We start from the raw sequence: 20,754 nt of genomic DNA on the forward strand, positions 1-20,754 counted from the left end.
CGGGGTTTCTCGGGGCGGCGGCGGCGGCCGCGCTGGCGGCGGCTCCGCGGAGCAGCCGCGTTTCTCGGGGCGCCGGGGAATAAAGCCCGGAGGGCCGGAGCCCGGCGCCCCCCGCCGTCGTCGCCGCCCGCTCCACACGCGGCCCCCCGGGGCCGGGCCCGCCCGCGGGTCCCCCCGGCCAGTTCCCAAGCACCGCCCGAGCCCGCCGGGGCTGCCGGGCTCCCTGACACCACCCGCGGGGCTGGGGGCGCGGGGCTGCGGAGCCGGGGCCGGGGGGGAGCCCCGGTGCTGCTGCGCGGGGCTGGGGCAGAGGCCTGGGGGTTTGGGCCCAGAAACGGAGCCCCCGTCGGCTGTTTCTGGGGCCAAACCCGGGGCTGGGGCCGGGGCTGCGGGGGGCGGCGGGCGGACGCTGGGGGGTGGGCAGGGTGCGTGGGCCCCCACCGGAGGTGGGGGTCCGGTCGCGGTGCGTGGGCCCCTGCCGGAGGCGGGGGTCCGGTCGCGGGGGTCCCCGAAGCGCGGGAGGCTGGCATGCACCAGGCCGAATTAAACGTCTGAGATAGTCTCTGGGGCGAAAAGCGCTTTTCTCCCCCTCTGCGCGCGTCCAGTCTTTATTCGAGACATGTACCCCCCCCGGAGTGGTGACTGATCAATAACCAGACACTGTGCGTACAGTTATGACATTTATTATTCATATGCAAGTTCTGACAGTGATTGATTTACGACCTGGTCAAAAGCCAAGATCGCATTAACAAGCACGAGCCGCAATGGGCTGGAGAGGAGCTGGGGCTGGAACCAACTGGAACTGGAGCCCAAAACCAACTGGAGATGAGACTGGACTGGACCAGGAGCCACAAATAAGCTGGAGCTGAGACCAACTGGAGCCGGAACCAGAGATGAACTGGAGCTGAAACTTCCCAGAGCCGTCCATGAACTGGAGCCATCCACAAGCTGGACCTGAAACCAGAGCAGAAACAAACAGGAACTGCAAATGAACAGAAGCAGAAAAGAGCAACCCAAAGCTGCAAACAGGTCCAGCTCATGGACAGCTCCAGCCTGAAACGAACTGGAGCCACAGGTGAACTGGAGCAGAAACTGTCCAGAGCCGTCCATGCGCTGGAGTCGCAATGAAATGGAGCTGCAAAGGAGCTGGACCTGAAACCAGAGCAGAAACCAACTGGTACAGAAACAAACGGGAGCCAAAACTGAACGGGAGCTGTGCATGAGCTGGCCCTGAAATGAACAGGGGCAGAAAGAAATGACTGGAAGGTGCAAATGAGCTGGAGCCGCAGAGGAACTGGAGCTGAAAACAAACTGGAGCAGAAGCGGCCAACCTGAAGCTGCAGACAGGCTGGAGCCATCCATGAGCTGGAGCCAAAACTGAACCGGAGCCGGGCCTGACACAAAGGGGAGCCCCAACCAACAAAGAAACCAAAGCAAAGCAAACAGGAGCCCAAACCCAGCTGGACCCCAAACAACTGACCTGGAGCTGAGCTGGAGCCGCGCAGTCCCAGCAGCGTCTTGCCCAAAGCCAAGATCGTTTTAACAAGCACAAGCTGGAATTGAGAAGCTGGGGCCGGAGGAGATGAAACTGAACTGGAGCTGGAGCTGAAGGTGCAGATGAACTGGGGCCGCAGATGAACTGGAGCTGCAACTTCCCAGAGCCGTCCGTGGGCTGGAGCTGAAACAGGAGGAGAAACAAACTGGAGCCACAAATGTGCTGGAGCTGGGTCTGAAATAAAGGGGAGCCCCAACCAACAAACAAAATGCACACACACAGACAAACGGGGGCCCAAACTGAGCCGGACCCCAAACACAGAGGGGCCCAAAGAACCGACCTGGAGCCGCGCGGGCGCAGGCAGGGCTGTCCCCAGCCCGCAGCGTCGGCCTTGGCGCAGGCAGCCCGGCTGCTGCTTCTGTTGGTCCACACTCAGAGCACGTACGGTTCTGACAGGGATCGATTACGGCCTTGCCCAAAGCCAAGATGGTTTCAACAAGCACAAGCTGCAATGGGCTGGGGATGAAACCAAGGAGGAGCTGGAGCCGTCCACGAGCTGGAGACGGAAATGAGCCGGAGCCGCAGAGAAACTGGATGTGAAAATCAGCTGGAGCTGAAGATGCGCTGAAGCAGCAAACCGAGCTGGAGATGAGACTGCACTGGAGAGGAGAAGGAGCTGGAGCCAGCACTGAACTGGAGCCGTCCAGGAGCTGGGCCTGGAAAGAAAGGGTGCAGAAACAGGGACCTGAAGCTGCGAACGAGCTGGAGCCGTCCACAAGCTGGGCCCGAAACAAAACAGGGGCAGAAACCACCAACCTGAGAATCCGCAACTGAGCTGCAGCCACAACGAACCGGAGCTGAAACGAGCCCGAGCCGTCCATGAGCTGGAGCCGCAAGGAATTGGAGCTGCAGCGGAACCAGAGCCACCCATGAGCTGGAGCCGAACAGAAACCAACTGGTACAGAAACAAACAGGAACCGCAAATGAGCTGGAGCCAAAACTCAACTGGAGCCGTGCACGAGCGGGAGCTGAAACAAAGGGGAGCCCCAACCAACAACCAAAACAAACACACACAAACAAACGGGGGCCCAAACCGAGCTGGACCCCAAAACCCAGGGGCCCCAAGAACCGACCTGGAGCCGCGCAGCCCCGGCAGCGCCTGCGGGCGGGCGCAGGCAGGGCTGTCCCCAGCCAGGCGCAGGGCAGGCGGCAGCGTCGGCCTCGGCGCAGGCAGCCCGGCTTCTTCGAGGTGGCTCCCGGCGTGGCTGGGGCTCCTCCGTCCGTCCATCTGTCTGTCCCTGCGCAGGGAGAGACATGGCACAACCAGCTCCCGGCAGTGCGGCCCGGCCCAAAGAGCCCCGGAGCTGCAGCTCTGCCCGGCCCCTCGGCAGCAGCAGCCCCGCACCGCACCCCCGAGATGGGAGGGGAGGGAGAGCTGGGGACGGGGCAGCAGAAACGTCCCGTTTCCCCCCGGAAAGGTGGGCGAGAGCCAGGATCTGGCTGAAAACCCACCCGCCCTGCGCAGCAGCGGCGGCACAGACCGACTCCAGCAGGGCCGGGGCCAGCACCGCACCAGTGCCAGCGGGGTCTGGGCCAGACTCCAACAGCGCCCGCTCCCACCTCCCCAAACGCCCCTCACAGCCACGGCCCCCCGAAACGTCCCGCAGTCCCCCCCATGCCGCCTCGGGGCACTCACCTCACTGGGTACAGCCTCCCCACCGGCGTCCCCCGGTGCTCGTCGCCTCGGGGCTGCGCTCCTCGCCTGGGTGCAGGGATGAGCCTTCTCCGGGCATCGGCACAGCCATATGCCATAGCCGGTGCCCCCAACACCTCCCGAGGCACCGGGACGGCTGGTGCTGCCCATGCTTGGCCAGGCCGGCTTCACCATCTCACCAACAGGGCTGCAGGAGCTGGTGCGGTTCCCTGAAGCGGCGTCTGCTCCCACCACAGCCCATTTTGAGCTAAAAAATAAGGTTTTACGTAAAACAATACCTTCATGTGGAGCCCAGAGCAGCCCAGAAACGTCCCGCAGCCCCTGCCACGCCGCCTCGGGGCACTCACCTCACTGGGCACAGCCTCCCCACCGGTGTCCCCCGGTGCTCGTCGCCTCGGGGCTGCGCTCCTCGCCTGGGTGCCGGGATGAGCCTTCCCCAGGCATCAGCCCAGCCATACGGCATAGCCGGTGCCCCCCTAACCTCCCGAGGCACCGGCGGCACCAGGACGGCTGTTGCTGCCCGTGCTTGGCCAGGCCGGCTTCACCGTCTCACCAACAGGGCTGCAGGAGCTGGTGCGGATCCCTGAAGCGGCCTCTGCTCCCACCACAGCCCATTTTGAGCTAAAAAATAAGGGTTTAAGTAAAACAATGCCTTCACCTGGAGCCCAGGGCCACCCCCAACCGCCCTGCTGGGGGACGCCCGGGGAGCTCCCCGTGCCCAGGGACCCCCGGTGCAGACGCGTCCCCCCGCCTGACCGCCCCGTCGGAGGAGCCCGGCCGCCCCCGACCTCGTCTGCGCGGCCGCGGTGCCTCCTCCCGTGCCGGTCCCCGCAGGCAGCGCGACCCGTCCCCGCAGGCAAACCCCGCTTTCCCGGGGAGCGCTCGCACCCACCGCGGGCCGCGGGCAGGCGTGCGCGGTCTGCCGGCGGGGGTGCCGGGGCCCCTCCGCAGCTTCTGCGCCGTCGCCAGGTCGTGGCTGGAGCGGGGGCTGAGCCCGCGGCTGAAATCGGGAGCTGCCGGGGACCCCCAGCCCCGCAGCCGCTGCCCCCGGAGAGGGTCGGTGCCGAAACGCGCCGGGGAAGTCACCGGGCCCCCGCCGGGCCCCCACGGGGGAACAGCCCACTCACCCGCAGCAAAGTCCGCGTGTCCAGGGCCGGGCCCTCCTCCAGCTGGTTTTACTTCGGCATGAGGCGAAACTGGTTTTACTCCAGCAAAACGCGAGGGCTCCCGGCCAAACCCAGCGGCTGAGAGACCGCGGGGCCAGGCCGGCGGGCGGGAAGGGCTCGGAGAGGGACGGGGGGCAACAAACCGCTCCCTGCTCGGGGGCAGACAGAAAAGCGCGGTCAAAGCCGAGGCGCACGCACAACGCGTGCTGCGCCCAGGCAAAACTCCAGCCTCTGCTCCCAAGTTTTAACCTTACAGCGGAACCGCAACCCGCGGCCGGCGAGCGCCCACCGGGACGGGTCAGCAGCTTCGCGGGCGCAGGAGGCAACGCGCTGCGTCGCGCCAAAGGGAACCAAAACGCCCCGAGCTGCCCCCCGCCAGCGAGGAGCCTCCCTGCCCCCGCTCTGCGGAGCCCCCCCCGCCCCGGCAGCCCCGCACCGCCCCCGGCCGCGGGCCGGGCACCCGCAAACCGGCCCCGAACCCGCGTTACTTCCACCCCGCGCCCCCCCGGCGCCGCTCCCGGCCTCGCCGCGGAGCCGCCCGCGCCCCCGGCCCCGGCCGCCCCCACGCACGGCAGCGCCCGCGGCCGGGGCCCCCACGCCGAAGCCCCCGGGGCCCGCACGGGGGCACGGCCCCGCCCCGGCCGCCTTCGCCCCCGCCGGGGACGGGCCAGGAGCGCGGGCGGCGCCGAGCCCCGCCCGGGCTCCCCCGCACGCCCCGCCCGGCACCGGGCGCCCCCTCCCCGGGCCGCGCCCGGGCCCGACCGCCCCCGACCCCGCTCAGCGCCCGCCACGGCCACGGCGGCGCCCGCGGGGCCCCCGGCGGGGCCCGGCCACGGCACGGAGCCCCCGCCCCGCCCGGGACCCCCCGCCCCGCCGCTCCCTGCGCCCGCCGCTCCGGCCCGGCCCGCGGCAGCGGCGCCCCCTGGCGGCGCACGGCGGTACTGCGCCCCGGGGCTTCTTCGAGCCTCGGCCACGGGCGGCCCCACCCGGCGCGGCCAATCAGCGCTGCCGGCGGCGGCGGGAGCAGCCAATAGCGCTGCAGCAGGCCTGGGCTCTGCAGGTCGTCATCGCCTGACGAGGAGCCGGCCGACGTCAGGGACACGTCGGGCAGTGACGGCACGGTGACGTCCCCCCAGCGCAGGGGACGCTCCCTGCCCCGGCCCTGCTGGCCACGCTGTTCCTGAGCCAAGCCCGGCGGCCGCTGGCCGCCTCGGCCACCTGGCTCACGCTCGGCCGTATTTCCATTAGCCTCGCGCGCTACGTAAACGCGCACGCGCGCTCCTTTCGGGCGGCGGGGGCGAACCTTTTCGGTCCTGAAGGCAGTCGGGGGTCGCCACCTCCCCTCGCCGCGCTCACCTCTGCCCCGTTTCCTGCAGTTTTGCCAAACTTCACGCTTCTCTGGCCACCGTCCGGTCTCGGTGCCAAGACGTTCCCTGTGGTCGGTCTGTCGGCTCTTCTCAAAGGCCAGAGCCCTCGGGTGTCCGCAGCTCGTTACGTGTACCAACGCTTTCCTGTCTTTTAGCTCCCTCCCAAATTCCCTTCCCAAGGCACAAGTGCTTAGTAGTTTTGCTAATTGCAAAGTCACTGTTTCTGCTCAGCTTCAGAAACTATTTCCAACGGCACGTCGGCGTGCGGGGTGCGTTCTGCGCGTGCACGCGCCAGGCGTGCGCTACGTGTGGGTGCGCGCAGCGTCCGCGAGCGCTCCGCGCCTACGTACGTGATGCCCCAGCTGGGTATCGATCCCCCCTTTTCTTCCGAGGGTTGCATCTCTTCCAGAGTTCCAGCCTCAAATGTATCTGCTGTGACGGACAGACGGATTGGAAATGCAGGCACGACCCCGTATGAAGGCACAGGCTATGATACCCATGCAGATTATCAGTATTACTAACACAAACAGATTCTTTAACCGTGTCCAATCGGGCAGCCCGGAGGTAACTTTATGCAGCATTTCTTCACCACCCCAACATGCACCATCCTTAGTTACCTGCTGTAAAATCTTAGTCCGAGTCCAAATCTCTCCTACACCTGCAGAGATGCTGCTGCTTCGATCCGCACAGACACAACAGCTGGTACTGGTTATCGTACAGACACCTCCCTGCGAGGCGAGGAACAGACCAAGGGCCATCCGCTTCTGCAGCGCTGCCTGGGTAAACGAGGTGCCTCGGCCTGTAACGCTTGTACGGCGTCTGCAGCCCTGTTCTCTCCGATTTCTAGCGCCACAGATATATTCCCAATTGCCGTCCCCAGTTCGCCAGCTCCGAGGGCCGGGATAAGCCACCCAGCAAAGCTATGCAAGCCAGCAGGTCGCTCAGCTAGCAGCTTTGACGACCTTTGGTTCCGCTTAAGAAAAGCTCCTCGTTCACACAATTTGTCAGTCACGGTCATCTTCGGGACGAGGGCTCCTAGCGCACAGCGCCCTCCCGACCCCAGAGGCAACACTTTGCGAGCTGGGTTCCCGCACAGCCGGTACCGACCCGTTCCTTTCGGAGTGGGGAGCCCAGGGTAATTAAGGAGATGGAAGGAGTCTGTCAAATTTTGGGTAAAATTTAAGGAAGGAGACTCGTTACAAGATGGGTAATTTCCTATAAAAGGGCCATGACCTGCAACGCAGACACATGGAGGGACGGTGCCATTCCAGGTAAAATTCAATGTGTTTCCTTCTAATTCCGGAAAACCGGATGGTGGCTTTTTGCTTCATCTGGTACCTTGCCACATTTTCGGGTCGGCCCGATTAATTCCAGAAGGAAGAGGTGCGCCAATTAGAGATACCCCCGCTTCGATTGCCTTGGCATTTCAGTGCTGACCCAACAAGAACGTAAGCTGATACTTTAGCTACCTCTGACGTGAATTGTACGTGTGAATTAGGTTCCCGGGCCTCTGTTTTAATCCAAAGTAGGGTGACACTCAGAACGCAGATGAACATTTTATCTGCCTTCTCTGTCCTGTCTCTTCAATGTCAGTTTAAGCGGAGGAGATGATTCTGTTATCCGCGGCGCAGGAGCTTTCCTGACCCTGGAATAGTGCGTCCAGGGTCCTTCGCCCCCGACTTTAGCAGCCGCGTAAGTTGTCGGCAACGCCGGGAAAGGTCCTGTCCACTCCTCGGTCAGCGGCTCCGAGTTCAGGACCCGACGTCGACCCAGTCTCCGGGCGGGAGCGGACGCGCCGGCGTGTGGAGCTCCGATGGTCTATCCGTCCTAAAGCTTGCTTGTGTGTGTTTATCTGATGAGACCGGACAGCAGACCACTCTTTTGTCTGATAAGACCCCAGGGCAGACCACTCTTTGGCTTATCAAGTACCACCATCTGGCAAGGAAAGCTGTGCAAACTTGCTGAGGCAGCAGGCCGTTCTTTGGCTTCTCAGGCACCACCCAGAACAGGACACCAGCTGGTACCCGGGCCAGGCTGCTTGCCCCACCAGCAATAAATTAGATGTGCATGTGTTGGGTCCCTCATGTTGCCCTGGGTAGCCAAAGGGGACCGAGAGGGCAAACTCCCTCTCCAACACCAGATAAAAGACGGCACAGCGAAACCTGAGTGTGGCCATCCGCCACCGAAAAACTGAAGACTGAGGACCAACGGGAAGCCGCTGGATCCATGGTGGTGACTATCCTTTGCTTATCTCTCTGAAGGCTTGCTTAATTTCCTCCTAATATTGCCTGCCTTTCCTATCGCTTTACTCTTTCATATTTACCCAATAAAATGTCTGATTGGCGGCATAGGACCTCGCTTGTGTCTTAATTTCGCCCTTGGGATCATTACAAACCTTCCCCGAGCCCGACAATCAGACCGGGACTTAACCACGGGCTTGTGAAGTTCCCGTCGAGTCGGTGTCGGCCCTGGTTTCAAGTGCGCGCGCTACGTCTGGGTGCACGCAGCGTCCATGAGCGCTCCACGTCTACGGACGTGATGGCCCAGCTGGGATTTCGACTCACAGTAAATCTCCAGCTACAGCTGTTGTCTCTGCCTATAGAAAATCACTGTAGCCACAAATAGTTTCCTTTTAAATTCTCATCTCAGAAAAGATGGAGGGAAAGGGCAGTCACGGCACAGCGGGAGGAAGGAGAGCACGCAGCGTAAAAGCTGGCCGGATCGGTTTCTGAAATGCCGGCGCAGAAACCTTTCCCAGGGCTCGCTCCTTCCCTGCCCGCGCGGGTCAGAGCGTGTTTGCCCACACCCAGCCAGCATCACCACGCCAGGGGTCTCGCTGGCTTCACCCAGAGTTCAGAGTTCGCAAGGGAGCATTTCTTTCAAGCTGAAAAAGTCCCCCGTGAAAGGGATTTGGGGGTACTCTTTGCTTATCCCACCCAGTGACTAACTCGCTCTCGCTTTCCTTGGCTTGATAAACCACGGCCTCACACTGGGTCTAAAGTTCGGTCCAGGCAACCTGCAACTCACACACACACGCGCGCGCGTTACGTGAGGCTAAAAGCAAAAGCACTCACCCGGAGCTGGATGTATTTGGGGAGCGCTTGCTCCGGTGTACAGAGGAGAGGGGACCGTTGTCCTCCGAGGCTCTCCCGTCGCCCACGATGACACCCCACGCAGCAGCGATGCCACAGCCCGCTCCAGGACCTACGAGAACAAAACCAAGCCTGTAACCGCGAGCCCCAGCAGAGTTCACCTCCGGCACGGCGCCTGCCCCTTTAGCAACCCAAAGACTTTCAGAGGAGGAGCAGAAACGGGACGGCGCGGCAGCAACGAGACCGCAAGGACACAAACCTGAATCCTGCTCTGCCGGTGCAGCCCCCGTGCCCCAGGCAGCAGCACATCGCAGCGGACGCACACGCGCGCAAGCAGCGCTTCCAGCCCAGCAGGGACACGGCAGTTTTGTCCTGGCAGAAAAGGCTTCTTTTGAGGGAGCTGTTTCACATTTCAGATGAGTTGTCTCCTTCGTCAGGCCAGGCGGGACTGTTGCAAGCCTCACGATGTATTCTGAGGCGTGTAACAAACTATACGGACCTGGTCTCAGCGTGAGACTGATGCTCCCGTCCCTATACAGCATCCATCGAGACCCCCTCGGCCCTGCCGCAGCCGGCCGTGCCGCCGCCGCAAATCCGGACGGCCTGGGACTTGCCCTTCATGTGCTTGGGACGGGTCCCGGATCTGGAAGAGCTGACAACGTTTCTGCCGCATTTATGATTTTAAATGGGTCTGACGCTTTGGCACCTCCGAAACGGAGACGGGGTTTCTGCCTCGCCCTTCGCTCCGAAGGATGCCGACGGCCTTGCTGGGAAGCATTCATGGATAACCTGTGCAATAGCGTCCATGGTCAGGTCCACCCCTCGGTCACGAGCCCATCTGTATGTTGCATCTCTTCCTTGGTGGCCTGAGGTGTCATGGGCCCACCGAGCTAGAAATAATTCACCCTTATGTTGCCAGTCCAGGTCCACTTGATCCACTTCAATCTTAGCAGCCTGATCCACCTGCTGATTGTTTTGATGTTCTTCAGTGGCCCCGCTCTTGGGTACGTGAGCATCTACATGACGTACTTTTACAACCAGGTTCTCCATCCGGGCAGCAATATCTTGCCACAATGCGGCAGCCCAGATGGGTTTGCCTCTGCGCCGCCGGTTGCTCTGCTTCCATTGCTGTAACCACCCCCACAGGGCATTTGCCACCATCCATGAGTCAGTACAGAGCTAGAGCATTGGCCACTTTTCTCGTTGGGCAGTATCTAAAGCCAGCTGGATGGCTGTCACCTCCGCAAACTGACTCGATTCACCTTCTCCTTCAGCAGTTTCTGCAACTTGTCGTACAGGACTCCATACAGCAGCTTTCCACCTCCGATGTTTCCCCACAAGACGACAGGACCCATCAGTGAACAGGGCATATTGCTTCTCATTTTCTGATAGTTTATTATATGGTGGGGCCTCCTCAGCACGCGTCACCTCCTCCTCTGGTGATATTCCGAAATCTTTGCTTTCTGGCCAGTCCATGATCACTTCCAAGATTCCCGGGCGACTGGGGTTTCCTATTCGAGCCCGTTGTGTGATCAGTGTGACCCCCTTACTCCATGTAGCATCAGTTGCATGATGTGTACAGGGGACCCTCCCTTTGAACATCCAGCCCAGCACCGGCAGTCGGGGTGCCAAGAGGAGCTGTGCTTCAGTACCAACCACTTCCGAAGCGGCTCGAACCCCTTCACAGGCTGCTAATCTCTCTTTTTCAGTTGGAGTATAGCCAGCCTCGGATCCTCTGTATCCCCGACTCCAAAACCCTAGAGGTCAACCTCGAGTCTCCCCCGGTGCTTTCTGCCAGAGGCTCCAGGTAGGACCATTCTCCCCGGCTGCAGTGTAGAGCACATTTTTAATATCTTGTCCTGCCCGGACTGGCCCAAGGGCTACTGCATGGACTATCTCCTGTTTAATTTGTTCAAAGGCTTGTCGTTGCTCAGGGCCCCATTGGAAATCATTCTTCTTCCGGGTCACTTGATAGAGAGGGCTTACGGTGAGACTGTAATTTGGAATATGCATTCTCCAAAAACCCACAACGCCCAAGAAAGCCTGTGCTTCCTTTTTGCTGGTTGGTGGGGACATGGCTGTTATTTTGTTGATCACATCCGTTGGGATCTGACGACGTCCATCTTGCCATTTTATTCCTAAAAACTGGATCTCCGGTGCAGGTCCCTTGACCTTACTTGGTTTTATGGCAAAGCCGGCCTCCAGAAGGATTTGGACTATTTGCCTCCCTTTCTCAAAAACTTCTTCTGCTGTATTGCCCCACACGATGATGTCATCAATGCCTTGCAGATGTTCCGGAGCCCCACCCTGTTCCAGCGCAGTCCGGATCGGTCCATGGCAAATGGTGGGGCTGTGTTTCCACCCCTGGGGCAGCCGATTCCAGGGGTACTGGACCCCCCTCCAGGTGAAAGCAAACTGTGGCCTGCACTCTGCCGCCAAGGGGATTGAGAAAAACGCATTAGCGATGTCAGTGGTGGCACACCGCTTGGCTGCCTTTGACTCCAGTTCCTATTGAAGTTCTAGCACGTCCGGCACGGCAGCGCTCAGTGGCGGCGTGACTTCGTTCAGGCCCCGATAGCCTACTGTCAGTCTCCACTCTCCATTAGACTTTCGCACTGGCCATGTGGCACTGTTAAAAGGTGAGCGAGTCTTGCTGATCGCTCCTTGGCTCTCCAGTTGACGAATGAGCTTATGGATGGGAACCAGGGAGTCTCTATTGGTGCGATATTGCCGCCGGTGCGCTGTTGTGGTAGCGATTGGCACCTGTTGTTCTTTGACCCTCAGCAACCCCACAACAGAAGGGTCCTTCGAGAGACCGGGCAGCGTAGACAGCTGTTTCATTTCCTCCGTCTCCAAGGCAGCTATGCCAAAAGCCCACCGGTACCCTTTTGGGTCCTTGAAATACCCTCTCCTGAGGGAGTCTATGCCAAGGATGCACGGGGCCTCTGGGCCAGTCACAGTGGGGTGCTTCTGCCACTCCTTCCCGCTTAAGCTTACTTCAGCCTCCAATACAGTCAGCTGTTGGGATCCCCCTGTCGCTCCAGAAATACAGATGGGTTCTGCCCCTTCATAGCTTGATGGCATTCGGGTACATTGTGCACCGGTGTCTACTGAAGCCTCATACTCCTGTGGGGCTGATGTGCCAGGCCATCGAATCCACACAGTCCGGTACACCCGGTTGTCCCTTTCCTCCACCTGGCTGGAGGCAGGGCCCCTCTAGTCCTGGTCACAGCATTCGTTACTCACTTCTTGGAAATGCGAATCAAAAATCCCTTTATTGAGATCGGAAGCCAAATCAGCCCTTCTACCCTGCCTAGGGAACTGCTCCCTGGAAACTGGAGCAGCAATTTTCCTGGAAGAACCACCTTTTGTGATTGTTTTTCCTTGCAACTCACGTACTCGTGCCTCTAGGGTTGAGGTAGATTTTCCATCCCGCTTCCTCATGTCATCTCCGTGGTCACGCAGATAAAACCACAGGGTGGCCCGTGGTGTGTATTCACTATATCTTCTCTCTTGAAGAGAGGGGTGCTTACTCCTGATGGCTGAGATACTGGTCCGTACAGGGGAGGAGTAGGACACGTCAGCAGGCCCGTAGGGAGGAAGAGAGACTTTCTTCATATTGTCGGAGTTGGCCAGCCAATTCTTCTACTGTTGGTCCCTCTTCATCTTTCCAGGTCATTACTGCCAAGGAGTTTGCATACGATGATGGTGCGCTCCGTAAAAACTTCCGCCACGTGGGTTGTGTGCACTGGACTTCATCTGGATCTTTGGATAACTGCTCACTGGTTAAGTCATTATGCATCACCTCCAGCACGGCTAATTCCCTCAGGTACTGGATACCTCTCTCCGTGGTGGTCCACTTGCCTGGCTGACATCAAAAATCTTCCTTGAAGGGATACCTTTCCTTCACAGCTGCCAGAAGTCGCCTCCAGAGGCTGAGGACTTTTGCCCCTTTTCCAATCGCTTTGTCAATGCCCCCTTCCCTAGAAAGGGATCCCAGCTGCTTGGCTGCCCTACCCTCTAATTCCAGGCTACTGGCCCCATTATCCCAGCCTTGGAGCAGCCAAGTGATGACGTGCTCGCCTGGATGACGACTAAAATCTTTTCGCGTATCTCGCAGCTCACTCAGGGACAGAGATCGGGTTGTTACCATCTCATTTGTGGGTTCTGCCTCTTCCTCCTCCTGTTCTTGTGATGGCCCTGGTTCATCATCAGCCCTTACTAAAGGAGTTGATTTTCTCGTGTATTTTTTCTTCTGTATAGGGGCGACTGATACTGGCACAGATTGGTTCTCTGGTGTAGCCACAGCGCCTGTTACCGGGGCTGGCATAGCCACAGAGCCTGCCACGGGGGCTGGCATAGCCACAGCGCCTGTTACCGGGACCGGTATAACTGCAGTGCCTGTTGCCGGGGCTGGCATAGCCACAGAGCCTGCCACGGGGTCTGACATAGCCACAGCGCCTGTTACCGGGACCGGTATAACTGCAGTGCCTGTTGCCGGGGCTGGCATAGCCACAGAGCCTGCCACGGGGGCTGGCATAGCCACAGCGCCGGTCACCGGGACTGGCATAGCCACGGCGCCTGTCGCTGGGGCTGGCAGAACCGCAGCGCCCGTCACAGGGGCTGGCGTATCGACAGTGCTCGTCGCTGGGGCTGGCGTAGCCGCAGTGTCTGTCGCTGGGGCTGGCGTAGCCGCAGCACCAGTCATTTCGTTGTCAGATCCAGAGACCTTCTCTTCCCCTTGAGGGTTCTGAATGGTGTTTAATACGGCTCGGTAGGCATGGGCCGGGCCCCAGCACATTGCAGTGATTTGTGTCTCCCTAGAACTGTCAGGACGACAGCATACTTTCTCCAAATGTTCTACTAATTTTTCAGGATTCTGCACTTGTTCAGGGGTGAAATTCCAAAACGCTGGCGGGGCCCACCGTCCTAGGCATTTGCCCGTACTCTCCCACACACCCTGCCACTCATAACTATGCAGCCTTGGGGCAGATCTCTGGATGATATTCTTAAAATGCTTATTAACCTTAGACAAAACCGAAACAATATTCCCAAGAACTATCAATAGATATATCTGAACTACCCAAGGATGTTCAAGATACAGAACAGTTGTTGTAATGAAGGAGGAACCATCATCGAAGAAGGCAGCGAAGGTGCCGTTCTGTAGTTCCTCCATAAAAAACCTCTCAGAGGAAGAGGTATAATTGCTAATTGCCTCCATGAGGTGGTACCCGCAGTACAGGAACGGCTTCAGTACAGAACCCAAATACCAGATAGCGCTCAAGGTCAGTGTTCCAATAACAAATCTTCCAGGCAAAACACCACTAATTACGGCAGAGCACAGCAAACTGCAACACCCAGCACCAAACTTTAACACGTACTGCAAAAACAAGAGCATGGAGCAGATCAGGTAGACTAATGCCAAGAGCAGATGAATCAACACTATGACCAGCAACTGTTAACAGATACAAATTCCTTAATACACTCCGATTAATCTGTTATTATCTCAAACCCTTCGTGCCCCACGTTGGGCGCCAAAAAGGACTGTTGTGGTTTAACCCCAGCCAGCAACTACGCACCACACAGCGGCTCGCTCACTCCCCCCGCCCCGGTGGGGTAGGGGAGAAAATTGGAAGGGTCAAAGTCAGAAAAACTCATGGGTTGAGATAAGAACAGTTTAATAATTGAAGTAAAATGAAATAGAATAGTAGTAGTAGTAGTAATAATAATAATATAATACAATAATAATATACAAAGCAAGTGATACACGACACAATTGCTCACCACCCAGCGACGATGCCCAGCCCGTTCCCGAGCAGCGATCGCCTTCCCCCCCGGCCAGCTCGCCTCAGTTTCTATACTGAGCATGACGCCATACGGTATGGCATAGCCCTCGGGCCAGTCGGGGCCAGCTGTCCTGGCTGTGCCCCCTCCCAGCCCCTTGTGCACCGGGCAGAGCATGGGAAGCTGAAAAGTCCTTGATTTAGTATAAGCCCTGCTTAGCACCAACTAAAACATCAGTGTGTTATCAACATCATTCTCATCCTAAATCCAAAACACGGCACTATACCAGCTACTAGGAAGAAAATTAACTCTATCCCAGCTGAAACCAGGACGCCCTTCGCTCCGAAGGATGCCGACGGCCTTGCTGGGAAGCCAGCGCTGGGGATGCCCGTGGAGCTGCCGGAGCTGCCGGGCTCCAGCCGCAGCCGGAGGCCTCGGGAGGGCCCCACCAGGCCCCCATCACCCGGCGGCCCCACCTGGAGCCCCACCACCCACACGCCCTTCCCCATTGGCCCCGCTCAGTATTTAAGCTCCGGCCCAGGGGCTGGGTTCTCACTTTGCTGGGGGCTGTGTTGTGAATCCTTGGGTTTTCTTGTGAGCCTTGGTGTTTTATTGCTGCTGTTTTTTCCCCCTGCTGTTGCTTGGGGAGCGTTATTGGGCTGCCTTGGACCCCTGCTCAGGTACTGGGGGGCTGTGTGTGCGTGTTGGGGGGCCCTGGGTTCCTGCTGTCATTAGGTTTAAGTGTGTTTGTCCCCAGTTGTATTGTAATCTGCCTGCATGAGCTGGGTTACTGGCAGTGTGTGTCTTTGTGTGGCTTTTTCTTTCTTCTCCTGGCTGACAAAACACGGCTGGAGCATGTTCTTTCTACAGCATACCCTGTGAGGCAGGTTGGATTCAGGTGGGAGGGTCTGGCTGTTTCATTTTCAAGTTTTGCCTTTTGCCAAATGAAGTGATGTGCGGGAACAGACTGCACAACCCGTAAGGCTGTAAAGTAGGTCTGTTTATTCAGCGCTGGGCAGCACGGGGGGTCATCCCGCCAAAGTCGTGCGCGCACACGTGGTGGCTTGTCGTGGAGTTATACAAGAAAGTGTTACGTAGACATAAGGTTTCCCGATACGCCTATACATATGCATTACCTGTCCCCGCTTCATATGAAAATTAGCCCCCAGAGGTCATTTTTACTATAGTTTATTTTAATATAATGTTTCTCTATCTACTGTCTTCTTAAGGTATTTGTTAGATTCTAGTTTTCGTCAAAGTTGGTTCTTTTTCCATGCGCTGTAGGAATCCCTTGTGCTCTGGAAATACCACCAAGCACACCGCATTATTACACACAGGGCCATAGACAGAATTGCAACTATAATTGTCACAATAAACAATTGTTTCAACCATGCCAAGTTTGGTAACCTTCCTTAGCAAAAAGCATATCCAGCCCTAGCCTGTTTTGAAGTGTTACTTGTTTTAAGGAAGGAATTTCTTTCTGTAGAGCCGTGAGCGCATCAGCTGTAGCATTATTGATAATTGCCATTGTAGCTGGAATGTTAACTAAGGCTTTTTCTAATTCACTAACGCCTAACCATGGAAGAAACCACCTCGCAAAGCTATGAAACCTGGTTGGCCTTGTCATTAAAGGGTTCAGTTTTCTTTTGATTGGATGGGTTACAGGTTTCATATAGGTGCGTAACAGGCCAAGCGTGCGTAAACGGGTTACGTCTTGTGCAATAGTAACGTTGGGAACTATAGTCCCTACAGCACATTGGCCTTTCCATCCTAAAGGCAATCCCTTATATCTCCACTTTCCACAGATCCAATACCATCCCTGATCTACAGGAGTCGGCCAGCCTTTGGGGATATTGCTGGCATTCTTCCCAGTCTGCTTGCTGTTCCACATACTTGCACCTCCATACTTGATGTAACTAGTGCAATTGGAGTGGGCCCCAACAAAACTCGAAATTCCGCAATGTCTGTCTGTGCTATTCCCTCCCGTATTCTGGGTGGTGTTTTCTAGGTAGCACCTCTGGACGCAGGGTACTCCTTCAGTCTTGTTCCAGAGTAGGCTTAAATCTATCTGCCATTGGAGACTCCTTTTTGGTAGCTCTGCATGCTCGGAGAGGGATATATTGTGAAAGGCATTAGCTATCTCCGGAAAAATTGGGAAAAATGGTAGCGACCACGGGGTGGCCATGTCTTGCGTTTGTGGGCAAGTGTGAGCAAATCCAGCAGTCAGACCAATTTATGGTACTAGCAATTTTGCCATGTAGCTGCAAAAAGGTATTACGCTCCCATGCCCCCGGTCTTCCTATTAGGCTTACACTCAGCGTCGTGACAAGGTAAGCTTGCTTTGCTGTACTTGCGCGAGGTAAGGAGCACCTGGAAAGATCCTTCCCACTGTGGCTCCAAGGTTCTTTCTGCAAAAGACCTTCTATAGACATAATCTCCAGGTTGGATGTTAGGTACAGGTCCATCTAAACACCTACTTCAAGTCCCGACCACGTTTCTCAATTTTGTTGAGTTGTTTGCTTAATACTACCATGTAAGAGGTTATAATTTCATCCCCAGCCTGTGCGGACATCCTTTTCTGTATTCCATAGGGTCATCCATATAAGATTTCAAAAGGGCTCAGTCCTTCCTTTGCTCTTGGCCGAGTTCGTATGCGCAAGAGAGCCAAAGGGAGAGACTGAGGCCAGGCCGAATGAGTCTCCTGTCCCAATTTCACAATTTGCTGTTTGATTAAGTGGTTCATTTTTTCTACCTGGCCACTCGATTGAGGGCGATATGGGGTGTGAAGTTGCCAATCTATACCCAAATGGCGGCTAATTTGGTGTACGACCTTTGAGGTAAAATGTGGTCCTCTGTCAGAGGATATGGTCGCTGGAACTCCAAAACGTGGTACCATCTCTTGCAGTAATATTTTAGTTACGTCCCGAGCTTTGGCTGTCCTGGCAGGGCATGCTTCTGGCCAACCTGAAAAAGTGCCAGTTAATATTAGCAAATACCTATAACCCCCTTATCTGGGGAGTTTGGAGAAATCTATCTGCCAATTTGAACCTGGAACATTTCCTTTGCTGATATTTCCAAATTTCACGTGGTTTTCTACTTTTGGGTGGTTCTTTAAGCATACTTCACATCTATTAACTACAATCTTTAGAGTCCGATATAAATTTCTAGCTACAATTTGAGAGTTGTATAAGGCTTCAGTTCCGCAGTGAGTTTTGTTGTGCTCTGTTTTTATAAGTTTCCATAATATGCTAAAGAGAACTATTATTCTGTTATCTTTCGACAGTGCCCATCCTGATGGGCTGATTTCAGCTCCGAAGTTAGTGACCAGCTTTTGATGCTTTTTATCATATTCCATTGTTTCAGGTAGTGGCAAAGATTTTTCAGGATTTATACTTAATACCTCACCTTGTTCTGCAGCTCGCCTTGCCTCGGAATCAGCCAATTTATTTCCCACTTCCCTGTCAGTGTTACCTTTCTGATGTCCTTTGCAGTGCATAATTGCCACTGCTGATGGAAGTTGTACAGCGTAAATTATATCAGCATGTTTTACACTTTTCCTTCGAGCAGCCAAGAGTCCTCCTTCCTTCCAAATCGCTCCATGGGCGTGGACTACACCAAAGGCATATTTTGAATCCGTCCATTTACTCGCAGCCCTTCAGCCAGCTCGTACGCCCTCGCTAGGGCAGTTATTTCAGCTCGTTGTGCAGATGTGCCCTTAGGGAGGGACTTTGCTTTCACCAGTTGGTCTGCGGTGGTTACAGCATATTCTGCCATTCGAACTCCATTCTTTACGAAACTGCTCCCATCAGTATACCACGTTTGGGCGGCTTCCTCCAGTGGCGGCTCCTTCAAGCTTGGTCTGCTTGCATATACGGTCTCAATAGTTTCTATACAGTCATGCACGACAGTCTGCATGTCCTGTTTATTGCTACAGCTCGTTTATAAGGACCCAGCTTCTGGGCCAGAATTCCCAGAGTCACCCCTTGCCTTTACATCTGGTAGGTCCAAAGCTGGAGCCTTCATTAGCTCCAGTTTCGGTTCCTTGCAACCATAATCAGCACCAACCTGTCATTCCCCAAAAGGTCCGAGGCTCTTTTACCATGGTCGGTCCTGGAGTCCTGCAGATAGCGTCCTTTCGGTCATTCCCGAGCTGTCTTTGTCCCTTAGAAATCACAAATCCCAGGTACATCACTTCCTTCTTCAGGATTTGGGCTTTCTGTAATGAGACTCGGTAACCACTTAGTCCCAGAAAATTCAAGAAGCTCACAGTCCGTTCCTTACACTTTTCATCCTTTTCTGTGGTTATTAAGATATCATCCACATATTGCAAAAGAATCCCATTTCCCGGGGGCCTCTCCCAGGTCTCCAATCCCTTAGCTAATTGATTTCTAATAATGGTAGGGCTATTTTTAAATCCTTGGGGTAGCACTGTCCCGGTCCGTTGGGTTTTTCGTCCTGTATCGGGGTTTTCCCATTCAAAGGCAAATAAATTGTGGCTTTCTGGAGCCAAGGTAAGGCAAAAGAATGCATGCTTTAAATCTAATACAGTAAACCAGTCATAGGTTTCTTTTAAACGAGTCAGCAGAGCATATGGGTTTGCCACTACCGCATACAAATCTTCACCTCTTTGATTTATTGCCCACAAATCTTGCGCCAATCGATAAGTTTTGCCATCAGGCTTTTTGACAGGCAGAATGGGAGTGTTATATTCTGAAGAGCATTCAGTTAATAGTCCAAATTTTATAAACTCTTCTATAATACTTTTGACCCCTCGCCTATCTTCCAATTTCAAGGGGTATTGCTTTAACCAAACTTAAATGCGATTTTCATCTGGTATTTTAAATTCAATTTCCTCATTTCTAAGTTTTATTTTGGCATTTAGTTGCTCTAATAGGTCCCTCCCCAGTAATGGTCTAGGAGCCTCAGGCAGGTAGAGAAATTTGTCAATCCCCACACTCTTCCCAATTCTAAATTTTAATGGTCTCAAGAAAAAGCCTTTTCAACCCGTCCAGTTGCTCTCACATCATTAACATTTTGTTTAACAAGGTTTGATTCAATACAGAGAACATGGCACCTGTCTCTCTTAAAAATTCTACAGGTTTCTCTTCTTTCCCTAGCTGAACGTTGTTACCAAGGGTTCCGCGAGGGAGGGTTCCCCTGGTCCCCGTCAATCGTTCTCTTGTACTTCTGCCACAGTCTTCAGATTGCGTGTCTGCTGGGGGCATGCTTTTCCCACTGTCTGAACCCTTTACAATAAGCACATTGATTATATCTCCAGCTACCCCTTCCTCTGCTCTTCAGTCCTCTCCCTATTTGCCCAGTTCCTCCTGTTTGCATTCTTTCCAAACTTTGCTGAGCTAACGCAGCCACTGTCTCCTTTCCTAGTTTCCCTCTGTCCTCCCCCTCCCTATGCCGATATACTCTCCACGCTTCCTCCAGCAACTTTCTAAATCCCTTATATCCGGTTCCTTAAGTTTCCGAAGTTTCTTTCTGATATCGTTAGTGGATTGCCCCAAAACCAGACACACCAACAGCTGCTGACTCCGGTTCCATAGTAATAAATCTTCTCACAGCAGCCCGTAAGCGATCTCAAAGCTCCGTGGGCGTTTCAGTCTGCCCCTGCTTGATAGCATCCAGAGCAGACCAGTTAACTGCCTTTGGGCTACATGAGCTGGGGCTGCCTTTAATACAAGCTGCTTCTCGGTTTCAGTCATAGCATCTAGCATAAGATCCACGTCTTTCCAGTCCGGGTCCAAATTCTTCGTAATCCACTCAAACCTTTTCGCAATCCCACTTGGGTCCTCCCTGTACCCCTTAACTGCATCCTTCCCCTTATCCACATCACCCATCTGGAAAGGCACTTTTCTTCCACCTTTCTGGGTTTCTCCGTCACCTTCAAACACCTCTGTCCAATACTACCTGCTGAACAACATGGCTTCAACTTCCCTAACACGTTTTGGTTTTCCTTTTCCAAAGCCAACACCATGGGATCTTGGGGAGCAAAATTAAAACCACAATCTTTCTGCCACTCAGGGTGATTTCGGAGGGTGAAAACCATATCTGCATACAGAGCTTCGTCCCGTTTTCTCTCCCTCCTTAAAAATAACAGGAGTTGCAGCAAGACATTATACTTCAT

Source organism: Platalea leucorodia, assembly GCF_965183815.1.
Source record: "Platalea leucorodia genome assembly, chromosome: 6".
NCBI lineage: Eukaryota > Metazoa > Chordata > Aves > Pelecaniformes > Threskiornithidae > Platalea > Platalea leucorodia.